This window comes from Myotis lucifugus, unplaced genomic scaffold (assembly GCF_000147115.1).
Source record: "Myotis lucifugus unplaced genomic scaffold, Myoluc2.0 scaffold_18, whole genome shotgun sequence".
NCBI classification, from domain to species: Eukaryota; Metazoa; Chordata; class Mammalia; order Chiroptera; family Vespertilionidae; genus Myotis; species Myotis lucifugus.
This window is the reverse complement of record NW_005871066.1, coordinates 10,973,664-10,985,077: the sequence shown is the minus strand read 5'-3', so window position 1 is coordinate 10,985,077 and position 11,414 is coordinate 10,973,664.

Sequence of the window (11,414 nt, the reverse complement as noted above, 5' to 3'; positions counted from 1 at the left end):
AGCTCTTCGCCCGCACCTCGTGCGGTGCGAGGAGCAGACCGGAGCTCAGGTCGCACTGAAAGGGCCGCTGAGGGGCGAGAGCTGGCGGCGTTGAGGGTCCTGTCGGGGGTCACGGGGTCCCGGAATCTCTGTGCGGGACGTACATGCCTCGGAGAGAAAGACCCTTCTGCCTAGCTCTCTGGAGGAATAAGAGAAGTGGACCGACCCTCCCCTTTGGCCCTCGGATCTCCCTCTTTTCCGGAGAGGAGGCGTGGGGGAAGGAGAGGGGCGGTGGGGCCGGGAGCTGGCGCCGGGTTCTTATCTGCGCCGGCTTCGCCCCCCCGCCCCTGGGGGGTTGGCCACCTTCGGAAGCCCGGGCGGGCCCGCCACTTGTTTCGGGGAATCGCCCGCCGCCCCCGAACCCGGGAGCGGGCCCCTACGCCCCCCTTCCCATTCCAGGCCTCGAACCCCTTCTGCTGCCCCCCACCTGCTTCTCGCTGGCGCCACAGAGCCTCATCTGTAGCCGGATTTAAAATGAGATTAAACGAAAGTGGAATTGGCAGCCTCGAGTGGTGCCTGGAAACGGTGATTTGTGCAGCCCGGGTGTGGGGAATTGTGTGGCAGGAAGGGCTCGCGGAGCCGAGCCCCGACAGGCGCTCTTCGCTGGACTGTTCTGTTATTCATTGCTGCTGGTTCTTCAGGCGAGATGGTTGTAATTTTTAAAAATCAGTGTTTATTACCTTTAAATGTCAGCTAGGACCAATGTCCCTGTAATGGGGGAAGGGGAAAAACGTTCTGGGGAGATGCTGGCAGCGGTGATTGAATCGGGTGGTAATGAGCTACTGCACATAAGACTGCGGGGAAGTGAAATAAAAAGCACGTTTTTAACCGAGGACGGCAGGCAGGGCCCTGCGGCATCCGGAGATGGGGAGTGGGGTTGCCAGGTTTTAATGCCTCTCCCCACCCCACCTTGGCTTACCACCAAGCCCAGACAAACCCGAATACAGAAATGAGAAGATTATAAAATTGGAAGGGATGGTGTCTTTGCCTACATTTGTAGGGAGCGGAGGTGGGGGGTGAAAGGCAAGGTCCAGGGAGGAGACCTCTACAATCGTTTAGTTACAAAAGGAAGAAATTGTGTTTTTCCTCTTACCCCCCTGAGTTCAGGCAGGTAGAAAGGGCCCACTTCTAGCTGCCTTCACAATCCCTGAGGGCTCGACTGCTGCATATATATATTTGATGTAATAAATGTCACCACTGCAGCTCTGTGATGGGTGCAGCCTATATGAGCTGGAGGTAAGTTACCTCATTGAATCCGCCAACCACCCAGAGAGGCAAAAATGACCCCCATTTCCCAAGGGAGGAAATGTCAGAAACATGAATCTGCCCAGTGTCCGGAACAAAGGCTGGATGCTCAGCAGCCTGGCTGCTGGTTCCAGTCTCTGCCCTGCAACCCTAGTTAGAGGGGACGCTACCACCACCTCCTGTTCTGGGCAGGCAATGTTTCCCACTAGAATTACAAGAAATTCACCCACAACTGGCAAGACTATGGCCATGTCTTCCAGTTCAGTTATGTGAATATAACCTGACAAAAAATGAATCACTTCTAGAAAGAATCCAAAACTATTGAACGTTTGGATTTTTTTATGTTTTGTTGTATTTCTTGGAGTGACATTGGTTAATAAAAATATACAGGTTTCAAGTGTCCAACTCTATAAAACATCATCTGTATATTGCATCGTGCATTCACCACCCAAAGTCAAGTCTCCTTCCATCATCATATATTCCCCCTTAACCCTCTTCTACTTCCTCCAACTATTGAACGTTTTCAGTTAACACTTAAAAAATGTTACCTCTGTGCTAAGCACTGTCCTAAGTACTTTGCACATATTCTTAATCTTCATAACAGCCCTGTCCCATTCATATCCTCATTTTACAAATGATGAAACTGAAGCACAGGGAGACCAAGTAACTTCTCCAAGGTCACACAGCTAAGTGGGAGCTACAACTTGAACAGTCTAATTCCAGAGTCCCTGCACTGAACCCCAGGAAACGCCTCTAAGGGATGGGGAGAGAACTGTTCTTTATCTAAGGTCAGATTACCTCGCTTAGCCTTTATATTAACTTGTGAAGTGGGTATAGCTATCATTTTTTAGAAGAGAAAGTTGAGATCCATAAAAATTGAGTCATTTGTCAAGGGCACTCAGTAAGAAGAGAAGCCTGGGATCAAATCTGGCCATGCTCGATCCCAGGTGGCTGCTGAAATCGTCTTTAGTCGAGCACTGATACTTGACCCAGGACATACCTGGCACGTCCTTACCAGAAGGTCCCCCTCTTTCCACTCAGTGAAGGTACACTCTTGGGCACCACTCACCCTGGCTTTCTTAACATTCCATTTATGTGGCCAAGTTTATTCTTCAATCTCCCCCTTTTTTGTGCTTTCTTAACTTTTTACAACATTACTTTGCTATGTGCATTCAGGTGACTTTTATACTCTTAACTACTCAGGCTCCAGTCTCTGACTACAGCCCTGTGGTTGTTCATTAACAGGCACAGAGACTGTTTAAATAACGCCCTTAGTGGTGTTGAGCTGCTTAAGAAGAGAGATGTACACTCCACACAGTAGTCCTTTAGACCAGACTGTGTCACACATCTCCGAGAATTGCTGGGTTGAATACAAATTCAACCAGTTATTATTAACACTTTTTAATCTTAAAAATAAATCAGGAAAATGCATAAGATGGATATAGAATCACCTTGAACATTAGGAATAGCATCATCCTACCAGAGCAGTTTACTTTAAGTCACACAGTAAAGTGGCATCCGAAACTTCCAGTTTCCCAGCTTGTGTGCTAAACCTTAGATCTTACTTCTTACATAAACATCAAGAATATTTGTCTCACAATAATAACAACAAAATAAAACATACACATGGTCTAATGAAGAAAAACATATCTATTTCATAAAAAATAATAATATTCGTCTGATCCACAAAAATCTATAAACCTTCAAACTAAATGGAAAATTAGAGAAATGCTTTTCAAGAAAAATAGGTTATATTCAATAAAATCTGCACACACAGAAAAGGTGGTGTCAGGAGTGAGAAATGAGTAAATCTTTGGAAAAGGGAGTTTAAAATGGGATAAGATTTCTTTATAATTAAAAGAGATATGAAGTGCTAATTAGTGTACCAAAAAATTATACTTAAGCATCCTTGGACTATAAATCCTTTCTTGAGAATAAGAAATTATCTCCCAGTATTAAATTTTAATCATAACACAAATGGGAATTAAATATTCTATATAAAAGGGTAATATGCACATTGACCCTAACATCAGGATGACCAGAACGACCACTCGACCAATCACTATGAGGCGCACTGACCACCTCTTGGTCCCTTTCCCAAGCCGGCAGGCTCCAATCGCCTGATGGCCACCTGCGGTGGGGGTGGGGCTGGCAAGCAGATAGGAACAGCCAACCTCTCAGTCCCTTCCCCCGGCTGTCAGGAGCCGATCACCCGATGGCGAATGGGGAACCAGGGGTGGTTGGCAGTGGGGGGCGGGGCCGGCTTCGGGCAGCTGGGGAAGATGGCCCTGATCACAGGCCAGGCCTAAGGACCGTACCTGTGCATGAATTTCATGCACTGGGCCTCTAGTTATATATATATCAGAATTACATCCTATAAAATAAAAGCCTAATATGCTAAGTGTCCAGTTGTCCAGTCAGCTGTTCAACCAATCACAGCGTAATGTGCTAATGATATGCTAAGGCCACTCAACTGCTCGCTATGATGTGCACTAACCACCAGGGGGAAGACAGTCAACTGTTTGACCAGTAGCTATGACATGCACTGACCACCAGGGGGCAGATGCTTCCACTGGTAGGTTAGCTTGCTGCAGGGGTCCGGCCAATCGGGGACTGAGATGGGCCGGACACACCCTGGAGCCCTCCTGCAGTCCCTCCCCGGCTGGCCAACCTCCTGAATCCACATCCCTCCCTGGCCCCGATTGTGCCCCGGTGGGGTCCCTCAGTCTGGCATGCGCCCTCTTGCAATCTGGGACCTCTCATGGGATGTTGGAGAGCCGGTTTCGGCCTGATCCTGCAGGCCAGGCCAAGGGACCCCACTGGTGCACAAATTCGTGCACCGGGCCTCTAGTATACATACATATGTATGTGTGTGTATGTGTGTGTGTGTGTATATGTGTGTGTATATATATATATATATCAGATCCACAACTTTCAAAACATTGGGAGATGATGAATCTAAATGAAATACCAAATGAAGAAATTAAGGCTCTTAAGTAAAAAAAGGTAAGTTAAGTCTTTAGGGAATGAAATTTCACTGAGAAAGGTAGGATATTTGAGAACTGGCTGTGATATGCCTCTCCTGCCAGAACATGTTACTTAATGCATCGCAAATTAAAATACTGAGATGAGATAAGCCCTTGGCCAATAAAAAATCATTTATATCATAAAATTTCTGCAAAAGAACCCAATTTAACATTAAAAATCCCTTTTTAAAACTTCTCTGTTTCCAGGGATTTGAAAATGCTGTTTCTTCTCTCTGGAATGTCATTCCCATTTCTTGAGTCTTAACTGCACACCCTCAGGCTTCCCTCCCTCACCCACCTCACCCCTCACATAGATTCTATCTATCAACTCATCCTCAACGTCTCTACTTACACACTTTTTACCTCTGAGAGACCTTTCCTGACCAGCAATCCCCCTTCCCAAATAAAGTTCTCTAGATCTTCATTGTCTGTTATTGTAGCCTTAACCTAAAAATTGAAATTAAATAATATTTAAAATTAAGTTATTTAGCTACACTAGACATATTTCAAGTTTTGATACCACATGTGGCTAGTATTTATTGGTCCGGTCACTTGTAAACTGTGATGGTTAATTTTAGGTGTCAACTTGACTGGCCTAAGAGATGCTCAGATAGCCGGTAAAATATTGTTTCTGAGTGTGTCTATTAGGGTGTTAGCATTTCAATTGGTGAATTGAGTAAAGCAGATGGCCCTCTCCAATGTTGGTGGGCACCATCCAATTTGTAGAGGCCAAAATAGAACAAAAAGGTGGAGGACGGGCGAATTCACTCTCTCTCTGAGCGGAGATATCTCTCTTCTTCTGCCCTCAGACATCTGCACTTCCGGTTCTTAAGACTCAGATCAGGACTTACACTATCAGACTGGATTGCACCACTGGCTTCCCAAGTTCTCCAGCTTGCAGATGGCAGATCATGGGGCTTCTCAGCTTCTATAACCACGTGAGCCAATTCCTATAATAAGTAAATATATATAGTTATATTCTGTTGTTGGGGATGGCAAGACTGCACCAGATGTTAGCCCACGGGGGTCAGACCAGACCAGGGTCAGTAACCTCGGTACTTGAGTTCTGTCGAGGAAAGAATTCAGAGCCAAGACTCAAACTATAAAAGAACATTTATTTGGAAAATCAAGAGGTAGAGGAAGTAATTCGTAGAAGAATTGGGCTTAGGCGTTCTCAAAGTGAAAAATATAATAACCAAAAATTTAGAACTTTAAGGACAGAAACATCTGTTTCTGACAGTATGGAGTAGTATACATTCTTGGAGGACCTCTTCCTATAAAATAAGTAGAACTGCCCTGGCTGGTTTGGCTCGGTGGATAGAGCATCGACCTGTGGACGGAAGGGTCCCGGGTTCGATTCCAGTCAAAGGCATGTACCTTGGTTGCGGGCACATCCCCAATAGGGGGTGTGTAGGAGGCAGCGGATCGATGATTCTAACTCTCTATTCCTCTCCCTTCCTCTCTGTAAAAAAAAATTAATAAAATATATTTTTAAAATAAAATAAGTAGAACCAGCATAAAACATACTTTCCTTGCATTATTAGGCTTAAAGAAAGTAAAGGAAATTGCTAAGAGACCAAGGCATTTTAAAAAGGAACCAGCAATGAGGGAAAAACAGAACCTGTGCAGGAGCACATATACATGTGGTTTCCCAATTATATTGGAGACCCAATATATTAGCAGGTGATACTGCAGATCCAAAGAGGGGAAAAAAAATGGACTTCACAATAAATGTGCTGAGACTATTGATTATCCATATGGAACATAATAAAATTGGACCTCTGCCTCCTAACTAAAGCCACAGGCTTAACTATAGGGCCTTTCGCTTGCATGAGCCTCTTCCAGGGCCCGAGGTGTGTGGGGGGGGATGAGGGGTGGGGGCGGCGGCTAGAAATGGGTTCACGTGGTCATGTTTTTGTAAAAATTAAGAAGTAAGATATTTTGACCACATTGGTTAAAATCACCGTCCCTTTCTATTCTAACTACCTCTTCATCACACTTCTCTTTGTGTAAATTGTCACTGGAGTGGCTGTGAGCATTTTGGGGGCTATGACTAAAGGGAAGTCAATTTGGAGATTCACTGCATTTGAGTTTAGTTGGGTATATTTATGTGGTTACAGTTACTGTTTATTCACTGATGCTATTGCTGGCTTCTGTTTCAGTAAAGAGTGACTTCCAGAAATATTTCTGCTGTCACTGTGAGGACCTAACTGGAATCATGTGATTTAGGTGGCAATTAGAGGTTATAACATAGACTGTGTCCAATGGTCCCTGGCACTATAAACATGTGGATAGTAGAGGAGTATCAAGATTTGAAATGTATGGAGTCAGAAGCTCAACTGTAGAAAATTCTTCCAATCATAAGATGTTTCAGAAGTTCTGTCAGAAAACCATGAAATAATGCAGTGTTTATAATGGTAATGATATATTTTTATATGATCACCTGAAGTATAAGTTAAATTAACTGGAATTCCTATATTCAAAGGGTACAAACCTGTAGTACCACTACAAACAGCAAATACATCAATGAGGTTCAAAATTCCCAATCTATTAAGTCACATATTTAGTGTGTCTGACCACTCTGATAGTATGATGGTTCCAGAAAAAAAACACACAAAAAAACAGTACACAAACTCATCACCAGTGCAGTAAAATGGCCTGAAGAATCAAGTGTTTCAGTGACAAATCTAAAAATATTTATCAGTAGCACTACATATGTAGTATTAGTATGAGTGATTTGATAATTGTATCTGACAGCTTTTGGTATGCCTTAAAATTAATTTTGTTTTTCATAATTATTGATTATACCAATATTCAAATATAATGAGGAAAAAGTATTCTAAGGAGCGTCAAAAACATAAAACAAAAAATTTTTAAATGGTGTAAAGTTTTAAAATGTCAAAAACTATCTTACAATAACAGAACCAAAAACTAATAGTCAATGTCATTAAGACAAAGAAAAGAATTAAGATAGCCAAGAATAAAAGGATGATAAAAATGAAAATAGAAGAGATTGCAAAAATGATAATTATTGTCCTCCTAAACATGAAATAAAGATGAAAATAATATAAAGAAAAATACAGATTATATGATCAATAGCATGTACATGAAGGTCTGAAGCAGCTTCAATTTGACAAATTTATTGCATAAAAATCCAACTAACTTTGTAACTCACATATTCATTATAGTAGTTTTTATATGTCACAATTAATTTGATTACCTACATGGAAGAATATAAAATGATACTACTCAGAGCAGCACAACAACACAAGAACAAAATATGCCCTCTAGAAATGAAACAAAATGTGAAATTATACACAGATAAAATTATAAAACAAATTTTCCAAGTTATTTAACTTCTAGGTAATGGTAGAACCCTAATTCAAGTATAGACAGAATGTTCCCTAGCAACCAACCACTACACTATTTGTCCTTGAGTCAAAGAAGGGGAAATACCAGTGTCTTATACCAGATGACAAAATGTTGGAAAGCAAAGTAAAACAGAATACAATGTCATACCTACTAGATTGTCAAAAGTTAAAAGTCTGACAAAAGCAAGAATTGGTGAGGCTATGAATTGACAAGAACTCTTACAAGTTGCTGCTGGAATATAAATCATTGCAACCATCTGGAAAGCAATATCTAGTAAAGTTGAAGCAATAAAGTAATTTTGCCTTTAACTCTACACCAGAGAGACATGCCCAGTGGGTGCAAAAGGAGAAATGCACAAGAATGCTAGTAATATTCTATTATTAGCAACAACAGAAAACACCTACATATCCATTAATTAAAGAATAAATAAATGATCTATTCACACAGTGGAGCAAAGTTTCTTGCTTTTTTAACAGCTTCAGTGAAATATTATAACTTATTTCCCCACATATCATTCCTAGTTGAGAATTTGTCTAATTTTGAAACTAGCTTTAGAAGTCTTTCAGAGTTGTCTAATATTCATTCTCTTTACATTTTCTTTCACTCTTCTATTATTTGAACTCTCTGGACTTTCCAGATATCTCTTCCAGATAATGCTTTATTTTAATTACATAATCATTAGAGTTGATAGAACTTTTTGTTTGTAAGCAATGGAGACCCCACTCAAATTAGTTTAATCCAAAAAATGCTATTTATTGGTTGCAATAACTGAAACATTCAAAGGAAGTTCTAGCTTTGAGCATAGATTAAATAGTTCTGCCAGGACTCTACTCAGTCTCTCTCTCTCTCAGCTCTGCTCTTCCCTGCAGTGGTATTACTCTTAGGTAGACCCTCTCAGCATGGTAGCCATTGGCAAGTCCAGGCATATTTATCACTTCAGGGTTGAGTCTCATTGGATTAGCTTAGAGTTGTATGCCAATCCCTGAACCAGTTACTGTGATAGAAATGCTAATTGGGCCAGTCTAGGACATGTCTCCAAGAGCCTAGAGTGAATAAGTGTAGAGTTAGGCCCACCAAAAGCACATGGACTATGAGGGAGATAGAGGTGAGTCCATAAAAGAAAATGTACCAAAAGAAGAGGAAACGAATGATAAGCAGAACAAACTCCATCAACTGAAGATTGAAATATCCTTCCATTGTCTAGCAGTGGAGGTTTATTCTGTTGTCATGCAGTTCTCCAGTAACTGCAGGATGTCTGACAATATGTCTGAATGGATTATTCCGCTTAATGGCCAGTGCTGATCAGGGCTGGTTTTCAGAAGTAGCATTCATGGTAAGGTCAATTTCAACTTGATCAAGATAAGTCTGGACCATTGTAAAATAGAGGTCTGGACTTTCATGTTTTTTAAAACTTAATAATATTAATGGTGCTTCCTATTTGAGTCCTCAGTTTGCTATTCTATGATGAAGACCTACAATAATAATCTATAATTCTGTAAATCTTTCCAGTAAAGTTAAATAAAAAAGAAGGATTTGCTTAATGCTGTTGGATTCAATGCTATGTACTGACGTGATGGGAAAATTATTCAGGAGCATTTCATTTTTAAGAAAATACTGCCCACATTATCAATGCCTTGTTACGCCCAGGCTTATAAAAAACTGTAATCTATACTTTCTGAGCACACGACCTTGTTGGCAACTTTTCACCACACATACACAAAAAATTATCTTGGAATTCAATAGCTGTTAGTAGTGCTCAAAAAATAAGGTATTTGAAACAAGACAAGGATACAATTGTAGATGTTGTCTACCCACTTTCTTTTCATAGTATTCAAGGAAATTTTCTGAGGTGGTTCTCTACTTATAAACTTTTCTCCCATTGGAATAGCCAGTATTTTGCTTATCAGGGAATAAACCAAAGAAGATTAGTAAATATTGATTCATTAAATATTGTTCACCTATAGTATGCCAAGTACCATACTAACCCTGGGGATAAAAGAATGAACAAAGACAGTCTGAACACTCAAGGAGTTTACAGTTAGATGGAGGAAACATGTAGACAAGTCATTATAATATAGTGTGACAAATACTTTGATAAAGTGAATAATATGCATTGTGGTACTTAGAATTGTGGGGCCAGCAAGAAAAATAATGGAATGGGATGACAGAGGCTTGAGGAATGCTTCAATGGGGAATAAATGTCTTAGGAAAATCTTGGGCTAAGTCTTAAGGACAAGTAGGAATTATTCAGATACAAGGGGTGGGGTGGAAATGGAAAGAGCAGCCCAAGCCCAGTAAACAGAGACATGAGCAAATACAGTGAGTTCAGCTAACTAAAAATAGGCTTACGTGAAGAGTACAGGTAACCGAAGATGTAGGCATTTCTTGGTAGACCTGAGAGTATCTACTAAAAAATATGTCAAGTGGCCACTGAGATTTTATTCATATAGTTGCAATTAATTTTGTCTTAAAAACATTTTAATAGGTTAACATTCTTGGGGGTGGTTATAGGAGAAATATTAGTCTTCTGCATCTTAGTGTCAATTAGTTTAATTAGCTTGGGTCTAGATCAGGGACCAGAAAACTTTTTTTATAAAGGGTCAGCTGGTAAATATTCTCGGCTTTTCAAGCCACACAGTTTCTGTTGCAACTACTCAACTCTGCAGTTGTATCATGAAAGCAGCCATAGGCAGTATGTGAGCAAATAGATGCAGCTGTGTCCCAAAAGAACTTGATTAACAAAATAGAGACCTTGATTCCCCCAAATAGACCTTGCATTTCAAAAATAGTGCCCCTTCCTAGGCATGCTGACCCCCAAAACAAACCTTGGACCTTGACTATCTGCCTGGACAGACAATCCTACCCCCTCATTTTTCTCTTAACTGGCCACCCCTTTAAAGTTCATATAAGTTCTTCATTTGAAAAGTGGTGCTGAAGCGTGAAGGAAAACCCTACCTGACCTTTCTTGATCCATACCCTGCTGGGAGAGGCAGAAGGTGGGAATCCTATCCAGCGAAGTGGCTTCTCTTGTTCCAGTTGTAAGCCTCCCTTTCAAGTTTATATTGTAAAGCATCAGATTTCCTTGTCTCCTCTTTGCTCTGGCCTGTGTGTGGCACACAGGTGTGCCTGGAAGTAATTTTGGCTATGTGCAGGTTACAGGGAACATTGCATTCCAATTCCGAATTTATTTCCCTCCCCCCACACTCTCCTCCAGATATAGTAAATCATAGTTGGGGTTTAAGCCTAAACATAAAAGCCTATTTAATGCATTACATAGTTAAAATATAGCATTATTCCACTGCTAAAGTTCTGTCGTGTTTAGTAAATGTGTGGGTCTTGGACCATGAAACGTGCTCTGAATGGCATAAAAATAAGAACTAGGAATACCAAGCCTTTCGGGAGAGGAAAATAAGAATATAACTGGCTACCTTTAATAATTTATTTCTCTCATTATTTATACGCATTCGAATTTGAGAAGATATTTAAGGCTTAAAGGGGACTTGTTCATACCAAACAATTTGTCTCTATGAATTCCTTTTTTTGTGCATTTCACATGTCAGAGACACAAAATAATGCCACCATTACTTGCCAGTTGCATGAACTTTGATCTCAAATGGGTCATGGGCCAGTTCAAACAAAGCACTAAATGTGAAATGATAAGCAACTTCCATGCCTATGATATTACGAGATTTTATTTTTCACATAGTGGACACAATGGCATATTTTTGTCTT